The following is a 23,605-nucleotide window of genomic DNA, read 5'->3' on the forward strand; positions in this document are numbered from 1 at the left end:
TGGGGCATTGGGCTTGCTGCCCCAGTGCTTGGCGGAGGCTGGGGGTGCATCTTGGCTGGGGTGGGGGGCTGCCATGGGGGGGGGGGGGGGTAACTGCACACGGTTCCACCATACCACCCCGGATCGTGTTTACCTGTTCCAGGGGCAAACCTTGTCTCTGCCCGTCTGTCCCACTGACCACTCATAACCCCCACCGACTGCTGAGGCCTCTGGCCGTGTGGCTGAGGGTTGTTGCTGAATTAGCTACTGTCGTTAAGTCAGCACTTCACACATCCCAAGTGGATTCCCATGGTTGGGCGGGCACTGTAGCAAGTTGGAGTCATTGTCTAGCATCCCAATCAGACCATGGTGCCTGGACAATGTGCCTGAACACTGCGGGAAGCAACACCACAGACGCAGCCGCAACACCCAGGGAATAGAACACAGCTCCGGGGACATGTACACGGCCGGAGGGTGGGTGAGCGCTACTGGGAGAGGACAAGCGCCTGTTCCAGGTAACGTTATGTGTGGGTGTCGGGGGTACAGGGTCTGGGGTCTGTTGAGGGGGTTCCTCTGTGGCTGGGAGTGCATGGGCTAGGCGTTCTGGGTGTGGGGGAGGGGGTGAAGGGGGCCTATGGAGGGTCACGAGGTGGGAACTACCGCTGTTTGTCAGTCTAACACCCTCTCCCAATTCCTTACAGACATTAACAGTATGGACGGGTATTTTGGACCCCGCAGAACAGGACATAGTGGTGCTGCTGGTCGGCCGGGCAGCCAGACATCACAGGCAGCGGTAGCAGCAGCAGCGTCTTCAGAGGCTCGAAGCGGCGGCCCATGTGCTGGATCCCGCCCCACACCCTGATCGCGGGCCAGACCCCATTGGAACCCCCCCCCCCCCCCTTTCCCCCCGGTGAGGAGCACTTTTCCCCGCCTCACAGGCCCCCCCGACCATTCGCGCAGAGTTCCCGCCGGCAGCAACCAGGGGTGAACAGCGCCGTCGGGACTCTGCCGTTTCCACAGGGCCGCTCGGCCCGTCCGGGCCGGAGAATCGGCGGCCTGGCCGCGGACAGCAGCCCGCGACCGGCGCCATGCCAAACGTGCCGGCGCAAATGGCGCCGATTCTCCGCACCTCGGGGAATCGTGCGCGGCGTCGGGGCAGCGTGGCGCGGTTGCAGCGATTCTCTGGCCCAGCACGGGGCTGGGAGAATCGTGCCTCGGGCTTCTCCACCATTGTCGGGATGCCCAGGTCCAGGGTGTAACAGATGCCACACATGCCGCCTTCTGCGTTCCAGGCCAGCTGGGAGTGCCCTACATTAACAGGAAGGAGTTCTGCTCCCTGAACATACAGCTCATGTGTGACCACCACATTATCATGCACATGTGTGCACGCTTCCCTGGGAGTATCCATGATAGCTACATGCTGGGGCAGCCAGACAATGCCGGCCTCTTCGAGGACCACCCCAGGATGCCAGGCATGTTAAATAGACCTGATGCATGGGATTGTTGGCTTCTGGGTGAAAAGAGTTACCCTTTGAAGAAATGGATCATGATGCCAGCAAGGGCCCGTAGAACAAACAGAGAGAAGAGCTATAACAACAGTCAAAGAACCGCCAGAGCCATCAAGAGGTAGACAATTGGGCTGCTAAAGATGAGGTTCCGGTGCCTGAATAGGTCAGGAGAGCCTTCCTGTGTGCGTCATCCAGAGTTTTACTCATGGTGGTTGTGTGCTACACTCTGCACAACTTTGCAATTCAGAGAGGCAATTCCCCAGAGGAAGAGGACGCAAGATAGCGGCATTCCTCTCATGACGAGGTCGATGAGGGCGTGAGGGAACACCCCAATGGAGGCGGGCCTGGACAGGTGTGCATAGATGGTTGTGACACAGAGGTAGCCTCAATAATGCAGAGGTTCCAGTAGGTTCAGCATTCTTGCCCTCAGAGATGTGTGTACTCCCTGTGTCTGAACGTCGCTCCATCTGCACTGCAATCTTTGAGAGGAAATCCTGTCTTCACACACACTGCCTCGATACTTTAGCCTTGGTGCATCTTGCCAAAGTTCACTGATGAAAACATACAAATCTTTTCTCCAGACTCAATTAGAGATAAACTCAACCTCTGCATGAGGGATAATAAATATGGACAAATGGTCCATATGCTGAAAAGATTATCAGAATGCACTCATGTGACTTGGTTTGTGGCTCTTGTGGATTTTTCTCAATTATTTTCTGTATGCTGCAGTTCAGTGCTCCCCCCGCCCCTCCCTCCACCCTCGTTTTCTACGGCACTGGAGAGAGGCTGCTGGCCCCTTTCCCTTGGTGATTTTGGGAGGAGGCCTCTGTGTGGCTGAGACCGTGAAGGGCCCGCCATGTTTGAAGTCTCCTACTGAGTGGCAGGAGGACTTTCTATCACCATGGGAATCGAGGTGGAATGTGCCAATGGCAGAGGAGGGGTGCAGATGAGACTGCTCTTACCAGAGGTGCCCTGGGAGGTGCTTTCAGATGGTGGTAACTAATGCTCATCCTTTGTCATGGGGCCCAATTCCTGTGAGGTTCCAGCTCAGTGCCCAGGGCTCCCAGGTTTCTGTCGCCCTGGTTCTGGGCCCCTGGGCCCCACAACCAGGGCGATGGTGTGCAGCTCAGTGCAATTCCCCACGACTGCTTCTGCAATCTGCTGGGTTTGTCCCATTCAAGACAGTCAGCAGTCTGTCCATGGGTGAAGCTTGGTGCTTTGAAGTGGGTGATCGCAGTGCGCGGGGCCAAGATGGATACCCCCGCAGTTCGGGTCAGAGCATGCAACCCCTCTGGTATACCTCCGTGTACCTCACACTGGTCATCCAGCACCTGCCGCTCACAGGTGACTCCAGAGGCTCTTCATCCAACTCGGACTCAGTCTCTGTCTCACTTTGAGCACTCCTCTGACTGCCCGATGGCTGTTGTGCCACGCTCTCTGGCAGCTGTACGTGCAAATGTGAAGTGGCTTCACCAGATTGTGCTTGCCCTCGTTCCGACATGCTAATCCCTGACCAGTTACCAGTATCTGGGCTGTTGTTTGCTGCAGGGTAAGGATGTGGCCCTGCTTTCTCCGAGACTTCCTCTTCATCCTCAGAGGCTAGTGTGGGTCACTCAGGGCTGGCGGGGTCAGCAGACCAATGTTCACCTGCACAGGTGACACAGAAGAAAGGGGTTAAGGGGCCTGTCACAGCTGTCATGGAGTGTGTAAGAACATAATATAGCACTATAGAGATTATGAGACATGACACTTTGCAACCATTAAACCACTTGTAACATTCTCACAAGGTTTCTACCAGGAAGCATTCCAGCCTTTGAATGTACAAACCATCAATTTACATTTCGTGTAACTATGCCAGGCATCATTCACCCTCCCACGGGCCCACATCCCATCTGTGTCTCATGTTTGAATAAAGGCCTTTGCAATCTTACCACCACGAGCCCTTCCTCCAATTTCACCTCTGCCAACTGACTGGCTCCATTCCACGGAGGACAACTACAGAATGTCCTCCTCCAGTGGCATGAGGATTGCCAGCTCAAGCACAACGCCTGCCATCCTGTTTCTCTCCTGGGCATTGTGGGCCTGCTTTCTCTGCCATGAGGTATGACGTTGCTGTGATGTTTATTCTCAGGTACATAATTTAAACACGTGCCCAAGTTCTGTGAGGAACAATGATTGACAGCCAATACGCAGTGTACCTAACCTTCTCAGGTCTAAGGCCAACCATCCCCTCACCCCCTCCCTCCCCGGAATATAAGAACACTACGGAGGCACCAAGGCCACAAACAGTGTCATTGGTGCAGAATACTGCCTTGAATATCTCAGGTACTTACAAAGCTTGAGTCCTATCGAGCCTTCCCTATACCTTCCAGGTACACTGATAGACAGAGTGGAGACTTACTCACCCTTGACTTAAAGATGTTATTCAAACATATTGGCGGCCACAGTGGCACAGTGGTTAGCACTGCTGCCTCATGGCGCCGAGGACCTGGGTTCGATCCGGACCTTGGGTCACTGGCCTTGTGTTGTTTGCACATTCTCCCCGTGTCTGCGTGGGTTTCACCCCCACAACCCAAAGATGTGCAGGCTAGGTGGATTGGCCACACTAAATTGCCCCTTAATTGGAAAAAAATTATTGGGTACTCTGAATTTAAAACATTGTGGCAACAGGAAGTGAAATTGGAGGTGAACGGTGGTAATGATCCCACAATGAAGTTGCCATAGTCCCAGCTGACCACAGGCTTCTTTCCCCTTTGAGGAGGAGAGCTGACTGCTGGTGATTTAACCTGAGGATCACCACAACTCAGGCGAGGGGCAAGGCCGAGGAGGCGGGGCCTTCATGAATAATCTCAACCGGTTCGGGAATTGAATCTGTCCTATTGGCCTCACTCTGCATCACGAACCAGCTGTCCAGCCTATTGAGCTAAACATCCCCCCCCCCCTTCCCCCACCTTCGCACAATAAAACCATATGATGTAGGAGCAGAAGTAGGACATTCAGTCCATCAAGTTTGCTCTGCCATTCAACGAGATCATTGCTGACATAGTCCTGTTACTCAAGGGAGATATTAGGAAATTGGGTCCAGAAATGAGACCCCATTGTAGGGGTGAAACATACTAAGGGAAAAGAAAACCTGCTGGTACAGAGTCAGAGGGATAAGCCCACCCCTGGCCGACTTACATTGTCCCAGACAGACTTAAACCCATTAGTGGGAAGACGCAAGATATCCCAGATACATTGTTCTTTAGGACTCTCTTGCCTGACCAGCTATTACCTCATTACAGAGTCTGATGGCCTCTTTGTCCATCAATGGGAGGTTAGTTGCATATTAATAGCATAGCTCTGTTCTTTTCTTTAAGTAAACAATCAAACAGCCACGGTAACGCTGATGGGTTCAAGCCTGGAAACCCTGGCAGGGAACCTTTGTTTGAGGGGTGGGCGGAGCTCAGAGAGAGAGGAGGAGGCTTTGGAAATCGAATGAGAAAGTTCATGAAAGTTACAGAGTAGAAGGCTTTGGAAATTGAGATAGGTCATGACACTGGGGCAGGTTTTGGAAATGGGTTCTGAACGGATGTCCCTAACAGAAGAAAAATAGTATCGTCAATGAAAGCATTGCCTTTGTCTGCCGGTTTAAGAGGCATGAAAGCTGCATGTTCTGTAAGTATAATAATAATAATCTTTTATTGTCACAAGTATGAAGTTACTGTGAAAAGCCCCGAGTCGCTACATTCCGGCGCCTGTTCAGGTAAGCTGGTATGGGAATTGAACCTGCGCTGTTGGCGTTGTTCTGCATTACAAATCATCTAGCCCACTGAGCTAAACCAGTATTGTTTAATGGGAACGAATGTGTTCAGGTTAAGAAACTACATGTAATCAGCTATTGTTGGGGTTTAAGTTGAGAAGTTTTAATATTGTTTTCTTTTCTTTTGTTTTAATAAAGTTTGTGTATAAAATATCCACGCCCTATTTCTTATATTATCACTCCTGGAATGAACCAATCTTTTCGCACCTCTTAAAACTGGTCCAGTCTCTTGCCACTGTTGAGAGCTAACCAGGCATCTATAACAGTCCTCAACTCCTTTTTCCCGCCTTATTCTTATAACCCTTGATTCCCTTACTGATTAAAAATTTGTCTGTCTCTGCCTTGAACATTTTTTTTTTCTTTTTTTAATTTAGAGTATCCAATTTTTTTTCAAATTAAGGGGCAATTTAGCGTGGCCAATCCACCTACCCTGCACATCTTTGGGTTATGGGGGTGAGACCCACGCAGACACGAGGAGAATGTGCAAACTCCATATGGACAGTGACCCGGGGCAGGATTGAACCCAGGTCCTCAGTGCTGTGAGGCAGCAGTGCTAACCACTGCACCACCGTGCCACCCCAGCCTTGAGTATACTTAACGCCCTAGCCTCTACAGCTCTCTGTGGTACTACTCTCTGAGAGAAGAAATTCCTCCAATGGCAGTACATCTTTCCTTAGATAAGGGGGCCAAAAGTAATTATTTTTGCGCTTCTCAGTGCTAGAGCTTTCAGGGGAGGAAGATGCTGTTGATTCGCCCTCAGTGGTTTGCTGCAGTGCACTCTGTGAATTGTACCAACTGCTAGTCGTGGAAGGTGTGGCAAATGGCAAATGCACTGTGCCCAATGAAAGATAAAGAGAAAGCGATTTGTGAGAAACCAGTATCCGGATTGTACATTCTCAGTTGTACAGGAGAAAAAGGGTAGATTTGGGATATATGCGGATATAACAAAAAGCTAACATAGAATGTCTGTCAAAAACATACCAATGGGAAGCAAAAGTGTGCAGACAGGAAATGCATGTAAATGTAAAATGTTTCAATTAGGTTATACAGGTTGATTATTTAGGTTCCATAATGGGATGGGACTGAGTCACATGGAGCAGGACATTCCAGCTTCATTGCCACTGGGAAAAGTGGCAATCTTTGTTGCAGAAGGCAGTCAATCAGGAACACTGTGGGTGCGATTTAATGGTTCCAGTGGTCACCAGCTGGAAAACCGGTGGTAACCCCACCACCCCATTCCCTGGAAGCCCGATGGGATTTAATGCTTACTGGGCAGCAAACTGGTACTGGGCTTTCCGGATCATGTCAGGGGAATCTTAGCCCTGAAATCATGCTCAGCGGCAGGTATCCTGCCACCCAGAGCTGCCAACCAACCAGAGGCCGACACTGCTGCGGATGACGTTGGAGCCCCAGGAAAAAGGTGAATGCGGCATGTTCACCAGTCCAGGCAGAGAGGTCCCAGCGAGGGGAGCATGTGGGGGAAGGGACGCATGACAATTTGAAAGGCAGGGAGGTTTCTTACTCTAGGTTTCTCCATTCCCATCGACTGTGGCTCCGTCAGGCCCGACAAGGAGGGACCTCTCCCTCCAAGCCCCCATGCAGGCCCCTCCACCAGGGTTTTGCTGGTGGTAGACCCCCCCTCCCCCTGACATGGCTCCCGCCTGATGTTGGTTAAACAGCAGTTGGTTAGCACTGCTACCCCACGGCGCCGAATATCCGGGTTCGATCCCGGCCCCGGGTTACTGTCCGTGTGGAGTTTGCACATTCTCCCAGTGTCTGCGTGGGTCTCATCCCCACAACCCAAAGATTGGCCACGCTAAAATCGCCCCTTAATTGGAAATTTTCAAAAAAGAATTTGAATAGCAGTTGGATGAGATCTTTTAAGTATAGCTCAATTGGGTTCAGGGCAGGAAGGTTATTGACGAGCCTGCCCATCTTGGACAAAATCAGAGGGAGGTGGAACTTTTCCCGGCACATTCCATCCCAATCAGATATGCATTTCCCACCTCCAGAGGGAAAGGGGAGGACATTAAATTTTTCCTTGTGTCCTTTGCAATGGAAGGCCATGAGAAAATGATCTCTCTAGGACTTACTAAAACAGGGAAGGCAACTGAACATAAGGGAACACTTGTGCTATGTTCACACCCCACAATCAACTCACACAGCATCCTGCCCCATCAGCACTATAGTTTGCAAAGCACTTTCTCCACACATCGCCTCTTATACACGCCAAAGCTGCCCTTCCAGCTTAGTGGCTACCGATGGGACAGGCTTCAATTTACTGGCTTGTTTCCTTAGCAACTCACTTTGAAACCTGCAGACTACTTGTGTGCTGTCTGGTCCTCTTCCACGCAGGTGCAGCGTATAAGTAGATCGTGAGATGATCATGAAAAGAAGCGAAGGAGGCCAGCAGAACTGGCCAGTTTGTAAAGATCCCCGACACCCACTCGCTCGAAGTGTCTGCTCTCTTGCACGCTGAGACTGAGTGGCTGCTGGCAGCACTCACTGAAAGGGAGGAGAAAACAAGCTGAACAGTAACAAAATAGCACAGGAGTCACATTTGACAAGTGTATCAAATTACATCAGAGTCATTACAGAATAAATGCAACTGCTGCTTGCGCAGTACGTCACCAAATCCTGATTCTTAATAAGTGTGCTCCATTTTTAAAAAAATTAGTCAGTAGATCCAGCAAGTTCTATTAGGCTATGTTTATGGTTGTGTTTTTAAGGAAGTAGAGTAATCGTGTATTTTTGGATTGTGTGAAACTGGGCGTGCAAGGTGCTGATGAGATTTTTTCTCTCAGTTGGAGTGTGGATATTGATGTACGAGCTAGGTGAAGGTCATTGTGGAACTCGGGAGACAGTTTGGCTGAGAGAACTAACAGATTGGTAATAAATAAATAAAATGGTGATGTAGCGGTAATGTCAGTGGGCTAGTATCATCATAGAACCCCTACAGTGCGGAAGGAGGCCATTTGGCCCATCGAGTCTGCCCCGACCCTCAGAAAGAGCCCCCTGCCCAGGTCCACTCCCCCATCCTCCCTGCCCCATCCCCTTAACCTAACCTGTACATCCATGAACACAATTTAGCATGGCCTATCCATGTAACCTGCACAGCTTTGGACTGTGGGAGGAAACCGGAGCACCCAGAGGATACCCATGCAGACGCGGGGAGATGGAGCAAACTCTACACAAAGCAGTCACCCAAGGCCAGAAATGAACCCGGCGGACAGCACGGTGGCGCAGTGGGTTAACACTGCAGCCTCACGGCGCCGAGGTCCCAGGTTCGATCCCGGCTCTGGATCACTGTCCGTGTGTAGTTTGCACATTCTCCCCGTGTTTGATTGGGTTTGGCTCCCACAACCCAAAGATGTGCAGGGTAGGTGGATTGAACACGCTAAATTGCCCCTTAATTGGAAAAAATGAATTGGGTACTCTAAATTTTTTTTTTTTAATTGAACCCGGGTCCCTGGTGCTGTGATGCAGCAGTGCTAACCACTGTGCCGACCATAATCTAGAGGCCAAGGAGATCTGAGGACATGGGTTCATGTCCCGAAAGGAGTGCTTGTTAGGTGAATTGGACATTCTGAATTCTCCCTCAGTGTCCCCGAACAGGCGCTGCAGTGTGGCGACTAGGGGCTTTTCACAGTAACTTCATTGCAGCGTTAATGTAAGCCTACGTGTGACACTATTAAAGATTATCATTATAAATCCCACCACAGATCTGGCAGAATTTAAGTTCAATTCAATTGGTCTGGAATTGAAAGCCAGTCTTGTAATGGTGACCACAAAACGATTGTTGTAAAAATCCATCACTAATGTCCTTTTTTAAAAAAATATTTTTATTCTCCTCCTTTTTCACATTTTCTCCCAAATTGACAGTCACCAACAATAAACAATAATCAGTAACGAATAAGTCGATCCTCATATCAATAACAACGATCCCATCCTCTGAACAGGAAGAGGATCCTGGGCAGCACGTTCATTAAAAAAAAATAAATTTAGTGCACCCAATTAATTTTTTCCAATTAAGGGGCAATTTAGCGTGGTCAATCCACCTACTCTGCCCATCTTTGGGTTGTGGGGGCGAAACCCACCCAAACACGGGGAGAATGTGCAAACTCCACACGGACGGTGACCCAGAGCCGGGATCGAACCTGGGGCCTCGGCGCCGTGAGGCAGCAGGGCTAACCCACTGTGCCACCGTGCTGCCCTAGCACATTCATTTTGATCGTCTGTATCCTCCCTGAGAGGGAGAGTGGGTGTGAGCCGCACCTCTGCAGGTCCTTTTTAACTTCCTCCACCAGACTTGTGTTGCACGTTTTACTATGGGCGTAAAACGCGTTTATTGGAGTGTATTAACACGCCTCCGAGTTCGACGTGTGCTTAACACTGCTAGGCTCTGTTCTATGTAATTATTTAGCTCTGGAGTCGCCAGTTGCCGTATAGGCAACGTCACAAGTATTCCAAGGTCAAATTCAAAGTAATAAAGACGATACACCGATTAGTAAAGTTCAAACGATCAATATTTATTATACAGTTAATAATAAATACTCATGCACACACTAAGAGACTAAGCTACAACTAAACATAAGCAAACAGAATACTTATCTAACAGGAACAGGCAAGGTCAGAGAACGAGGCCTTCGTCCTGGTTTTGTCTGCAGCCTTCAGCAAGCGTTCTGGCACTTGGGAGTCTAGTGGGCTTGGATCGCGTAGCGAGCGTTGAACTTACGGTTTCGGCGGCTGGTGCTCAACGGCTGGAGTCAGGATACCAGGTGTCAGTCGGAGCCGGAGCACGGGTTTAACAGACCGGACAACACGAGGTCCCTATCTTTTATAGGGGTTCCGTTGTCCTTCCCTCTTCTCGGGCGGGCTCTACCTATTGGATCAATTTCTTATCGATACTGGATTAATTCCCCAATGCGAGGGGGTCTCCGTGATGGAGGGGGCGTTTCTTATGTCCTTTTGTTTGGAGGTTTCTGGTGCCTCGATGTCTGGGTCTTGATTGGAATGTGTCCATTCAGAACCAAATGTATCTATTGTGTGGGTGTTCAAGTCTGATGGCCTCATTAGCATGCAAAGCGTTTTGCCATTTGCACCTAGCTAAGGTCTTTTCACCTGAGCCCAAACTGGTTTCTGCTGCTGCAGAATGCAAACTGCTCTTTGCAGACTGCTGTTCTGGCTGAACTGTCTGTTTCCCAGCAGCCTTCCATTTTAGTTTGGCTCAGTGTCCATTTTGCGTGGCCAGCATGGCTACATTCCCTCCTTGTGATCCTCACAATCGTACTATTGTGAAGGATCACCTATGTACTTTGCCTCCTTGTGTTCTGACCTCTTGCCAGTTCCTGTTCTACTCTGTTCTAAACTATGGGAAGAAGAGAAAAAAAATTTTTAACTAACATTTCTACTTGGCCCTATGTCAAAAGGGACATGCATTACTACAATTGGGAACCTCTACCTATCACTATTAACCTTAACCTTAACTTAAACATTTAATCACTCTAAACCTTAACCATTCACACCACAACATCACACTTCCCAACTCGGCAGTCGAGTATGGAACAATATAATACATGGCTGAATTTTATTTACAGAGTGTTGTAATCAGTGAGGGGTTGAGGGGTTTGGTGGAATCCGAAGATGGGGGATTGCACTCTATAGATGGGTGAGGTGCTGGAACGAGAGGCTCTCCTCTTCCATTTCCTCAACCTGAGGGTCTGCACTAGGATGATGAGGATCGCGATCACCAACAGTGATTCGATTATGTAGGACATGAAGTACCACGTCATGAATTTAGTACACCAGGTCTGAACCTCGCTGATCAGAGCTGAGCACTGGGGGTTTGTTGTACTAACATTTACGGTGGGGGTTGTGGGGGAAACGTGTCTTGTTTCCACACATATACATATGACATTAAACAGTAATAAGTGGGCTTCCATCATTTTGCTGTTCTTCTTCTTTCTCTTCCTTCTTCCTCCGGTATTGACAATCCTGGCTTCGACCTCTGTCTCGTCCTTTGAAACCTTTGGGATCAAGCACAGTATCTGTCAATACACAGTTTAAGACCTTTACTTGTTAGTGCATCTGTCTTTCAAAACCCAATTGACCCTTTAAAATGACTGGCTAAGTCACACCCTGTGACTCCCCTCATTTTTTTTTTTCAAAAAGCGAATTTAAAGACCAGCATACACCTAACAATCCTTCCTTCTGCGAGCCGTCTCGCAGGCTTTGCTGATTTACCATCCGAATGTTTCCGGATGTAAATAGCATGTGGGATGGTGGCCGAAGGGCTACCTAACCTAAAATGAAAACAAACTTGGAAATAAACATCCGAATGAGTTGCGTATGGGCCGCTACGGGTACGAGTTGGATGGGATCCCCGGGTAGGGCGTGCTGTGCCATACCCGAGCTTGGCTGACCAAGGGTTGGTTCTCAGACAGGGCGGGTCCTCAGTGCCGTTTGTCCACTGCCTGAGTAACCTGGAGAAAAACGGGTACGAATGTGTTTACCATGACTTGCAGCCTCTATTTCGCCGAATAGAGGGGCACCTGAAAAAAACCAAGGGAGCCAAGATGCTCCAACTGAGGACATGAGCTGGTCTTCAGATATTTTAGACGATATGGTGAGCTGCTCACCAGGCTGTCACAAGTGTTACAACTTTGGAAAAGATCTCCAATCAAACCGAAGTTCTCAAAAGTATCTGCGGACAAACTAACGTGCATGTGAGGTGGTCACAATCTTTTCAGCTGAAAAGAAGATGTCCATCCTCCAGCTGAACAATGTACAAACCTGAGACAAACAAACATAAAACGAAGACAAACATACGTGCAGGTTCCATCAGAAAAGACATCGTTTCCCTCAAACGATTCCTATCTTACATCATCTGGACACCTCACTTTGATTCTGCCTCTGTGAACAGGGTCACAAAGGGGTTGCCGTGTCGGGAGTCAGACACCGTGTCGTCCTGCTCTCCCGGATCCCACACCCTTGTGTGGATCAGGCATGCTATTTTGGAATTGTGTGACCGGGGGTCACTCTCGTCATTGCGGACAAGTCTGTAGGAATTGTCCCTGTGCCATTGTATAGCGTCGAGTGTGTTGTCGGGGTAGTCGGGGTCGGGTGGTGGTTCTGGATATTTGAGGTAGGTGACTTCCATGGGGTCACTGGAGTCGGGGTCGTAGTTGGTGCAGTGTGGGCTGTATGGCTGTGTGCTGTCGCTGTCTTCAGAGGCAGTGTCTGTCCTACTGTCTCTGCTGTGGCAGCTTGTGGGCGTGTCGGGGCGTGGTCTGTAGTGGTCTGTGGGCGGAGTCGTGGGCGAGTCCGTGGATGAACTGGTCTGTGAGGGGGATGGTGGAAAAGTGTCTCTGGTGGGCGGGGTGAAGTGTTCTGCTGCATCCAGCAGGACATGGTGAGCATGGTTGGCCTGTGTTCCATATGCCTTCAACTGGTTTATATGGAACCACGCGGTCTTCCCATTAGGATATTTGATCCTGTAAACGGAGGGGCTAATTTTGTCCGAAATTGAGTAGGGACCGGAATATTTTGGAGCCAAAAAACTGCTGGGGTTATAAACAGATAACATTACCTGTTGCCCAACCTGGAATTCTGTGGTGTGGACGGTCTTATTGAAACAGGCAGTCCGTTGCTGTCGGCGTTTCCCTAGCTGGACTGCGAGCTGTGCAGACCTCACAGTCTCAACTAGATCTTTAACTGCCTTTTCATGTGTGAGGGCCGTCACTTCGGGGCTTGTCATGTCCAGTCCTAAAAGGAATTCTGTACCTTTCATAGGGCGTCCGGTCATGAGTGTATGTGGTGTGTATCCTGTCGATGTGGAGACAGTGTTCCTTATGAACATAAGTGCAAATGGGAGCACTGAATCCCATGTGGAATTGTTCTCTTGGACCATTTTCCTGAGGGTAGTTTTTAGGGTCCGATTCATGCGCTCCACAATCTCGCTGGACTGTGGATGATACGCAATGTGGAAGTTCTGTTTGATTCCGAATATTGTCAGGACGTTCCTCATGACCCGTCCTGTAAAGTGAGATCCCTGGTCCGAATCGATACTTCGGGGTAAACCCCATCTCGTGAAGATGTGGTGGGTCAGGATCTTTGCAGCTGTCTTAGCTGTGTTTGTTCGCGAGGGAAATGCCTCTACCCATTTGGTAAAGGTATCTATCACCACCAGAACGTATTTATAGCCATTCCTACAAGGGGGCAATGGACCTATAAAATCGATCTGGAGGTTTGTCCAAGGGCCGTTAACTGGGCGAGTATGCCGAAGTTGTGCCTTCTTAGAATACCTCTCCGGGTTATTCTGAGCACAAATCAGGCAATTCTCTATGTAGTGCGTTACATCATTCCTGAGATTAGGCCACCAACAGAGTTGCCTGAGGTGCCTCGTTGTTGCATCAATTCCCTGATGCCCGTGTCCGTCATGGAACAAGGCAATCATCTGATTCCTGTCCTGCTGTGGGACCACATAAAGTTGGTCCTTAATGATCACACCCTCATGTGTGGTCAGTGCGTGTTTAAAGTGCTCGTAAGCAGGCACAAAGTTTCCCTTGAAAACCTCCCTGAGGTCTCCGTCCTGTTTCTGTGCTGCCACGAGATCTTTAATATCAGTCTGTGAGACTTGGACTGCGCTCACAGGGGCGCTAGCTGGTGCGCTAGCTGGGGGGGTCCATAAGTGTCCTCTCCTGGAACCTGCCTTAGCCAATGCGTCGGCTTTTACATTCCCAGGGGGTGATGACCTATGGTGACTTCTTACTTTTATTATGCCGAAGGTCCTGTCCTTCGCTTTTTCTAGGATATGCTGGAGTAAGGGGGCTGATGGAAGGGGTTTTCCGTCTGCGGAGACAAAACCTCGTGTCCTCCACAGGGGCAGAAAATCGGTTAAACTGTTACAGACATATAAGCTGTCTGAATATATGTCTGCTGGGCTGGGGAAAGAATCGGGGTGGTCCACTATGTACGCTATGGCTGCTAGCTCTGCTGCCTGCGCGCCTAAGTGACCTGGTAACTTAAGAGCTATCTCTTCGAGAGCGCGCCCCTGCGCGTCCTCTACATAGATGCCGCATCCTGTGATACGCTCACCATTTAAAACTGTGGAGGAACCGTCTACATAAATCCTCAAGGGTCCACACGTGTCTGTGGGCTGGGGGCTTTGTTTCGGGTTCCCTATCTTCCTGGGGGGTGTTTTTGCTAAAAAGGGTCCTGTGTTATGCAGGGGAGCTACAATTTCACAGTCATGGGGCTGTCCGGGGTATTGGAGGTTGTCTGCTAAGTATGTGTGGGTGCGTGTCCGTTTCACTGTAATGTCCCGTCCTTGTAAAAGTAGGGTCCACCTAGCTGCCCTAATCTGGCTAACTGAACCGTCCTTCAGTCGACCGTCTAGTAGTAGCTGTGTGGGTGTATGTTCGGTCAGAATGGTGATGGGGTTGAGTCCGGTGATGTACGAGAAATACTGCACTGCCCAGAAGACAGCAAGGAGGTGCCTCTCACAGGCTGAAAATCCTTGCTCTACCGGGTCTAACAGTCGGGAGGCATAAGCCACTGGTCTTAGCTGCTCGTGCCGTTCCTGAAGCAACACGGCCGAGAGGGTCAGATCGGTGCTCGCTACCTCGATTGCGTACGGTGAAAGTTGGTCGGGGACTAGCAGCGCGGGTGCTGCACTAAGGGCTCGTTTCAACTCTTCCACAGCGCCTGTATGCTGCGGAAGCCATTCCCAGGGGGCTCCTTTCTTAAGGAGGTCTGAAAGTGGGGCGGCTTTTGTCGCGAATCCGTCGATGTGGTTCCGACAATAGCCAACCAGTCCTAAAAACGACCGGAGGGCTGAAACATTCTGGGGAAGGGGCAATTTGACAATCGAATCAATTCTTTTGAATTCGATCTCGCGTTTGCCGTGCGTGATGACTGATCCCAAATACATCACTTTACTTTCCAATATTTGGGCCTTTTTCGGGTTAACTTTACAGCCAATTTCAGTTAAGAGTTCCAGGAGTTCGGCCAGAAGCGAAATGTGCTCTGCCTTTGTGTCTGTCTGCAGTAGTAGGTCGTCTACATACTGTACCAGACATTCGGGTCGGGAAAATTTTTCTAATCCACTTGCCAGCTGTCGGTGGAAAATGGAGGGGGAATTGTGGAATCCTTGTGGGAGGCATGTCCACGTGTACTGCTGTGTTTTAAAAGTGAATGCGAATTTGTATTGGCACGCTTTTGCCAATGGTATTGACCAGAATCCGTTACTGATGTCCAATACCGTGAAGTACTTGGCGTTGAGACCCTGTTTGAGCATGGTCTCGGGACTAGTAGCTACCGTTGGGGCTACTGCGGGGGTTACTTTGTTGAGTTCCCGATAATCGATGGTCAGACGCCATGATCCATCGGGCTTCCTCACTGGCCAAATAGGGGCATTGTTGGTGGAGGCTACCGTTCTCAGTACACCTTGTTCCAACAAGCTGCCTATAACTTTTTCTATTTCCACCTCTGCCTCGAGGGGAAATCTATACTGCTTTTGCGGTCGGGGGTCCTGTCCGGTAACATGAACTTGTCCAGTCATTCTGCCACAGTCATGACGGTGACTTGCAAATGCTGTCCTGTGTTTGTTTAGTAGGGCCTTAATTTGTCTGTCGGTGTGGAGTGTAGTCAGGTCGAAGGAGTACTCTCCCACTGCGCTAATCCGATTAGCGTAGTCTCCTACTGTGAGGGTGGCTGGGGCTCTGTCTGATCTAGCCATTCGCCAGACACACTGGTTCACTGGGTCGAACGACAAGCTGTGAGCGTTCATAAAATCTATCCCCAGGATGTGCTCTGCTGTCCGGGGAAGATTTACTAAAACTACGGCGTGCCTTGTGGAAATGTTCCCTAGCTGGATCGCTACGGGTGCTGTGATATGTCCCTGCTGCGAGTGTCCGGTGAACCCGCTAAGTGTGATGGTGGAGGTGGTCGGCCACGTGTCTGAGTGTGCCGTGGTTGTGGAGTTAATGGTGGTGCGGGATCCTCCTGTGTCCCACAGTAACTCTATGGGCTTCCCTTTGACTTTTGCCGTGACTACGGGCCTCCCTGATGAGTCCCATAGTGTGTCACAGACCCAAGTGGGGGAGCCCGAACACCGTCAGTTCGTCTCGTCCACATTGGTGGGTCCTGACTGTACTGTTACATTGTGGATGGGTTTTGCCTTGTTGCGGTTCAGAGTGCCTGTCTGCTGGCCTCTCTGAGATCGCTGGGGTGCATTACACTCTTTTGCCCAATGCCCTAACTGTCCACAGTTATAGCATTCCTGTCCTTTCTGTTGAGGGCTGCTCTTGCCTTCATTTACCCATGCGGGCTTCTGGTGCTCTCTGACTGCTTGGATATCTGCAGCAGCCTGAGCCTCTTCTGGGGATCTAACTTTTCCTTTTGCCTGAAGCGATTGCTCCCAAGCGCGGGACAATCTTTTCAGGACCCATTTTTCGTTATGGGCCTCTTCTGAGGGGTCGTAATTATTGCAAGCGCTCTGTCCTGCTTCTGTTGCGTGTGAGATAATTGTGCGCGTCCACTTAACCATGTTTTCGCGGGTTAAATGCGCTCTATCTAGCTGTCCGAAAACTGCGCTGAAGTGAATCCACAGCCTTCCTGCGAATGCTGTGGGGTGTTCGGATCTCTTCTGCCTGCACTTATTCAATCCTTCTACGGGGTCACCTCTATTGTACCCGATGGCATCTAAAATGGCAGTGTGCATCTCCTCTAGGCTGCCTCCTGCCACGTTCTGTGGGTCGGGGAGGGCTGCCACTACACTCTGGTCTAAGCTCAGCACGGTGAGCTTAACCTGCTCTCTCTCATCCAGGCCGTACATGGTAGCCTGCTGTTTTACTTTAGCAAAGAACTGGTGGGGGTCTGCGGTGGGGAGGAACGGAGTGATCTTTTCACAAGCGTCCCTTAGCTGGGTTACTGTTAACGGGGTGGTGTAAGTTATGTCTGGGGCGCCTTCTGATTCGGCTTTCCTCTGTGTGGTTACGGGATTCATGGGTGCGGTTATGATCTGAGCTGTGGGGGGTTGGGGTGCCTGTCGTTTCTGCTGAGCGGCGGGCGCACATGTTCCCTGAACATAACGCTGCGCTGTCTCGCTTAATTCCTGCCAATCTGGGGCATTTTCCCCATCTAACTGTGCTCCAAAGGTGCTTTGGAAGCCATTCTGCACCGAAAGCAGAGATTGCAGTTCCGCAATCTGTTTCCTGCATTTCGCGTGGTCAACTGTGCTTTGTCTTTGTTCGGTCGTTGCAGCGTGGAGTGCTCTCAAAGCTGCTTTGAGATCGGAACATTGCCTCTGCAATGCCTCCACCTGCTTTTCCGATTCCTGTCTTATCAGAACGGCACGTTGCACGTCCTGATAGGCTTTCTCATACTGGGTCTGGGAACTGTTCAGATGAGCTAGACAAGACTGGTGAGCCCTCTTGGCATCATCCACCTCTCTATCCTTCTCTGCCAACTTCCCTTTTAATTCCAGGTTTTCTTTCTCGACGTCCCTGACATCGACCTTACTCATTCGGTTCCTTTCCTCTAAATCTGCCCGGAGCATCCTGATGACCTCCTCTGCGCCTCGCAACTGTGCCAAGCAGGACACAATCGCCATCGGCTTGCGTGCTTTACCTAAACTCTTTTTGTGTATCTGAGAGAGGTTCTCCCACCAAGTATGACCTATACTTCCGGGACCTGTCTCCTCATTTGCACAAAACTCTTTCCAAAGGGGCCATCCATTTCCCTGCAGATATTTGCGGAGTTCCAGCTCCCACGTGGGACACTGGCCTACTCTGCTACTGCTGCTGGTCGCTGCGACCACAAACTTTGCTGGATCCATCAGACGTTCCATTGCCTGCATGGCCATTTCCTCTGACTCTCTTTTTATAATTTGGAACAGGGGGTTGCTGGGGTGGTGTTTCGTAAAAAGGGTACGGCTTACGCTATTTTCCGATCACAAAACTACCGAAAGTTTGTCGCAACAAAAAGCTTTCAGTTTTACCTTACAGCCCTGTTAGTACGCATGCACTAAACACACTTCCGAATTTCGCTTATTATTTTGAACACCTTGAATACTTGTGATCTCTTTCTTTCTCTGCAATTTGGAGTTCTAATTCAAATTTCAGGGTCCTGGACACTGTGGTGTTTCCACTTACAACAGGGTCCCGGCGGAGTCGCCACTAAATGTTGCACGTTTTACTATGGGCGTAAAACGCGTTTATTGGAGTGTATTAACACGCCTCCGAGTTCGACGTGTGCTTAACACTGCTAGGCTCTGTTCTATGTAATTATTTAGCTCTGGAGTCGCCAGTTGCCGTATAGGCAACGTCACAAGTATTCCAAGGTCAAATTCAAAGTAATAAAGACGATACACCGATTAGTAAAGTTCAAACGATCAATATTTATTATACAGTTAATAATAAATACTCATGCACACACTAAGAGACTAAGCTACAACTAAACATAAGCAAACAGAATACTTATCTAACAGGAACAGGCAAGGTCAGAGAACGAGGCCTTCGTCCTGGTTTTGTCTGCAGCCTTCAGCAAGCGTTCTGGCACTTGGGAGTCTCGTGGGCTTGGATCGCGTAGCGAGCGTTGAACTTACGGTTTCGGCGGCTGGTGCTCAACGGCTGGAGTCAGGATACCAGGTGTCAGTCGGAGCCGGAGCACGGGTTTAACAGACCGGACAACACGAGGTCCCTATCTTTTATAGGGGTTCCGTTGTCCTTCCCTCTTCTCGGGCGGGCTCTACCTATTGGATCAATTTCTTATCGATACTGGATTAATTCCCCAATGCGAGGGGGTCTCCGTGATGGAGGGGGCGTTTCTTATGTCCTTTTGTTTGGAGGTTTCTGGTGCCTCGATGTCTGGGTCTTGATTGGAATGTGTCCATTCAGAACCAAATGTATCTATTGTGTGGGTGTTCAAGTCTGATGGCCTCATTAGCATGCAAAGCGTTTTGCCATTTGCACCTAGCTAAGGTCTTTTCACCTGAGCCCAAACTGGTTTCTGCTGCTGCAGAATGCAAACTGCTCTTTGCAGACTGCTGTTCTGGCTGAACTGTCTGTTTCCCAGCAGCCTTCCATTTTAGTTTGGCTCAGTGTCCATTTTGCGTGGCCAGCATGGCTACACTTGGCAGGTTCCATTTATGGATCCGTGTTCAGTCGTGGGCTATTTGGGTGCCCTAGGTAGAGGAATTTGGTCTGGGCCAGTTTTAACAACAGTCCCTCCAGCTCTGTCCCACCCCCCTGTGGGTTTACAGGGAAGATCTCGCCCTTACTCAGATTGAGCTTGCAGCCTGAGAAAGTTCCAAACTCATTATCCCTTCCATGCTGGTCAGGGCATTCGATATGTAGAGGAGCAAGTCATCTGCAGTCACCGGTTAGATGAATTGGCCACGCTAAAATTGCTCCTTAATTGGAAAAAAAAAGAATTGGGTACTTGAAATTTATAAACAAATTTTAGAGTTGAAAAGTTCTTCAAGTGCAACTATACTAATGGCCTAGTTTTTGTTCCCAGAGGTAAGGGACTGGCATTCACGGTGACCTCACATGCAGCTGTTCACAAACGTTTTGCAGGCTTGTTGGTGGAGATTTCTACCAATCCAGCGTGTGTTTCAATGCGGAGATGTCTACAGGGGATCCGTGGCATTGTCTACAGGGGAAACAACTGCTAGACTCCTCAACCAATCAGGTGGAAAGTATCTGCACAGAACCACTCAGTAGAAACCAGGAAGTAAAAAACAGGAACTACAAATTACATGTACAGAAATAAAAATAAAGATTGGGAAATACGAAAGGGATTATGGGGGAAAGAGATTGAAGAGACAAACGGAAAAAGTTTTAAATATATATCTTTTTGGGGCAGTCAGTGGCGTAGTGGTTAGCACTGCTGCCACATGGCTCCGAGCACCCAGGTTCAATTCCAGCCTCATTGTCCATGTGGAGTTTGCACATTCCCCCCGTGTCTGTGTGGGCTCACCCCCACAACCCAAAAAGATCTGTGTGGAGTCTGCACGTCCTCCCTGTGTGTGCGTGGGTTTCCTCCGGGTGCTCCGGTTTCCTCCCACAGTCCAAAGATGTGCAGGTTAGGTGGATTGGCCATTCTAAATTGCCCGTAGTGTAAGGTTAATGGGGGGATTGTTGGGATACAGGTTACGTGGGTTTAAGTAGGGTGATCATTGCTCGGCACAACATCGAGGGCCGAAGGGCCTGTTCTGTGCTGTACTGTTCTATCTATGTTAGGTGAATTGGCCATGCTAAATTGCCCCTTAATTGGGAAAAAAATAATTGGCTATTCTAAATTTAATTTTAAAAATCTGCTGAGTCCACATGTTAATTATTCAGAGCCAGAGAGGTTGTTCGGTGGAAATGACCATATCACACCGTTAAAAACTCACTTATTCTTAAATGTACAAGCTTAGTTTTTTTGTTTGTTTTTAGTCCTGAATTAGTGGGTAAATTACCCCAAGGTCACATCACCATAACAACTTATATTTTTATAGCACCTTTAATGTAATGAAACGGCACGAGTGTTTCACAGGAGCATTATAAAACAAAGATGGCCGGCTTAGTTCAATTGGCTGGACAGCTAGTTTGTGATGCAGAGTAAAGCCAATGGCATGGGTTCAATTCCTGCACTGGCTGAGGCTATTCATGAATTTAAAAAAAATAATTTTTGAGTACCCAATTCATTTTTCTCCAATTAAGGGGCAATTTAGCGTGGCCAATCCACCTAGCCTGCACATCTTTGCATTGTGGGGTCGAAACCCACGCAAACAAGGGGGAGAATGTGCAAACTCCACACGGACAGTGACCCAGAGCTGGGATCGAACCTGGGACCTCGGCGCCGTGAGGCAGCAGTGCTAACCACTGTGCCACCTTGCTGCCCTATGAAGGCTCTGCCTTGCCCCTCGCCTGAGATGCGGTGATCCTCAGGTTAAATCATCACCAGTCAGCTCTTCCCCTCAAAGGGGAAAGTAGCTTATGGTCATCTGGGTCTATGGTGACTTTACTTATAAAATAAAGTATTACGCCGAGCCATGGCGGCCAGGTAGCACATTGGTTAGCACTGTTGCTTCACAGCGCCAGGGTCCCAGGTTTGATTCCGGCTTGGGTCACTGTCTGTGCGGAATCTGCACGTTCTCCCCGTGTCTGCGTGGGTTTCCTCCGGCTTCCTCCCACAAGTCCCGAAAGACGTGCTTGTTAGGCGAATTGGTCATTCTGAATTCTCCCTCAGTGTACCCGAATAGGCGCCAGAGTGTGGCGACTAGGGGCTTTTTACAGTAACTTCTCTGTAAGCCTACTTGTAACAATAACAAAGATTATTATTATTATGTCAGGGGTTTTTAGGTAAGATGATCAAACACAGGCTCAAAGAGATAGGTTCAAGAAGTGCGTGAAGAGGAAAGTGTAGTCGAGAGGCGGAGCGGTGTAGGGGAAGGAATCCCAGAGCTTGAGGCCTAGGCAACTGAAGGCATGGCCACAAATGGTGGAGCAACTATGATTGGGAATGGACAAGATGCCAGAAACAGAGGGCACGGGGGTTGGAGGTTACAGAGATATGGAGAGGCCAGGCCTTGGTGGGATTTGAAAACGAAGAGAATTTTAAAATCCCAACATTGCTTGACAGGGAGCAAATAAAGGTCAGCAAGCACAGAGAGGTGATAAAGGAACGGGACGTGGTGCGGGTTGGGACACGGGCAGCAGTTTGCAGGGCTGCGGCATTTTACACTCCATGCAGATAGGAGACATGCACTCTGCCAGATCATACAAGTTGAAGGCAGTGTGGAAGTCTGAGAATCAATATAAGAGTCTGTTGCAGGAGACTGCCCTGTGTAACTCCCTCTATGCCAAATACCCAGTGACAAAGGGGGGGACTACAGCAGAGAGGGGACCCCATCCCTCTTCTCATCTGGATGGTGTGCCACTGGTGAGGGGTCCATCGGTGATGACCTTGTGGAGTGCCAGAGAATCTCTGACAGCAACTTTAAATTTCCATGTTTAACTGTGCGTTCACAGGTGCAGATGATGCGAACAGAATTGCCCAACAATATAGCCTCATCATTGGGGTGGCCGGTGACGCAGTGGTTAGCACTGTTGCCTCACGGCGCTGAGGACCCAGGTTCAATCCCGGCCCCGGGTCACTGTCCGTGTGGTTTGCACATTCACCCCGTGTCTGCGTGGGTCTCACCTCCACACCCCAAAGACGTGCCTGGTAGGTGAATTGAACATGCTAAGTTGCCACTTAATTGGAAAAAAAATTGTGTACTCTAGATTTATATTTTAAAAGTATAGCCTCACCATTATTACAGCATAATCCAATTTTGTCGGTGAAGTAGGGCAAATGTGGAAGCATCATTAAAGTTTGATACAGTTTAATGGTCAGCACCTGGAATAAAGTGGCCTCACAAGATATGACCAAACTTGATAAAGGCGCCCATTTTTAATCACAAATTAAAATCTCGCTCCCAAAAGGAAATGCCATCTCCTGGCAAAGTTTGGCAAACCCTGAAATGAAAAAAAATGAACAGTTAAAAAAATAAACTGTTCAGCCTCAGACAATCTCAGCAGGTCTGGCAGCATCTGTGGCAGAGCGAAAAGGGAGCTAACGTTTCGAGTCTGGATGGCTTTGGCAAAGAGTCATCCAGACTCGAAACATCAGCTCCCTTCTCTCTCCACAGATGCTGTCAGACCTCCTGAGATTGTCCAGCATTTTCTGTTTCAGATTCCAGCATCGGCAGTCATTTGCTTTTATCTTGCTGTTCGGTCTTGGTCTGCCCAGCAAAGTGCTGGTGCAGAAACTACAGATGTGGACTGCCAACTGAAATTTTGGGCAAATAAAGTAATCCGAATTTGATCGGTTACACTTCCTTGGGTCGAGGGGGGGGGGGGGGGGGTGGAGAGGCCCATACCTCACTCTAAGTGGCATTGTTTTCACCCTTGCCAGCTCTTGTTCTGCCTAGTTTAAAATTAAACGTTATTGAAAGTACCCAGCCCTGGTTTGATCATAGAATTTACAGAGCAGGAGGAGGCCATTCGGCCCATCGAGTCTGCACCGGCTCTTGGAAAGAGCACCCTACTCAAGCCCACACCTCCATCCTATCCCCATAACCCAGCAACCCCACCCAACACTAAGGGCAATTTTGGACACTAAGGGCAATTTAGCACGGCCAAACCTGCACATCTTTGTACACTTTGGAAGCCGTAAGTGCAGCTTGTAGTGGATCATGTCAAGCATCCCTGCAAAGCGTGAGGTCAATTTCACTCCCTGGATCACTGTCCATGTGGAGTTTGCACATTCTCCCTCCCTGTTT

The 23,605-nt window shown here is 49.4% G+C and overlaps 1 long non-coding RNA gene across 1 annotated transcript; it reads right to left on the reverse strand.

The window, feature by feature from the left end:
• Window positions 1-1,131: 1,131 nt before the first annotated feature.
• On the reverse strand, window positions 1,132-22,851 carry LOC119974994. The gene is made up of 3 exons (XR_005462634.1): window positions 22,593-22,851; window positions 7,596-7,794; window positions 1,132-3,134 (listed from the first exon to the last, which is right to left on the reverse strand). It is a non-coding gene; the product is annotated as an uncharacterized LOC119974994 (long non-coding RNA).
• Between the last annotated feature and the right edge of the window lie 754 nt (window positions 22,852-23,605).

Source organism: Scyliorhinus canicula, chromosome 12, assembly GCF_902713615.1.
Source record: "Scyliorhinus canicula chromosome 12, sScyCan1.1, whole genome shotgun sequence".
NCBI classification, from domain to species: Eukaryota; Metazoa; Chordata; class Chondrichthyes; order Carcharhiniformes; family Scyliorhinidae; genus Scyliorhinus; species Scyliorhinus canicula.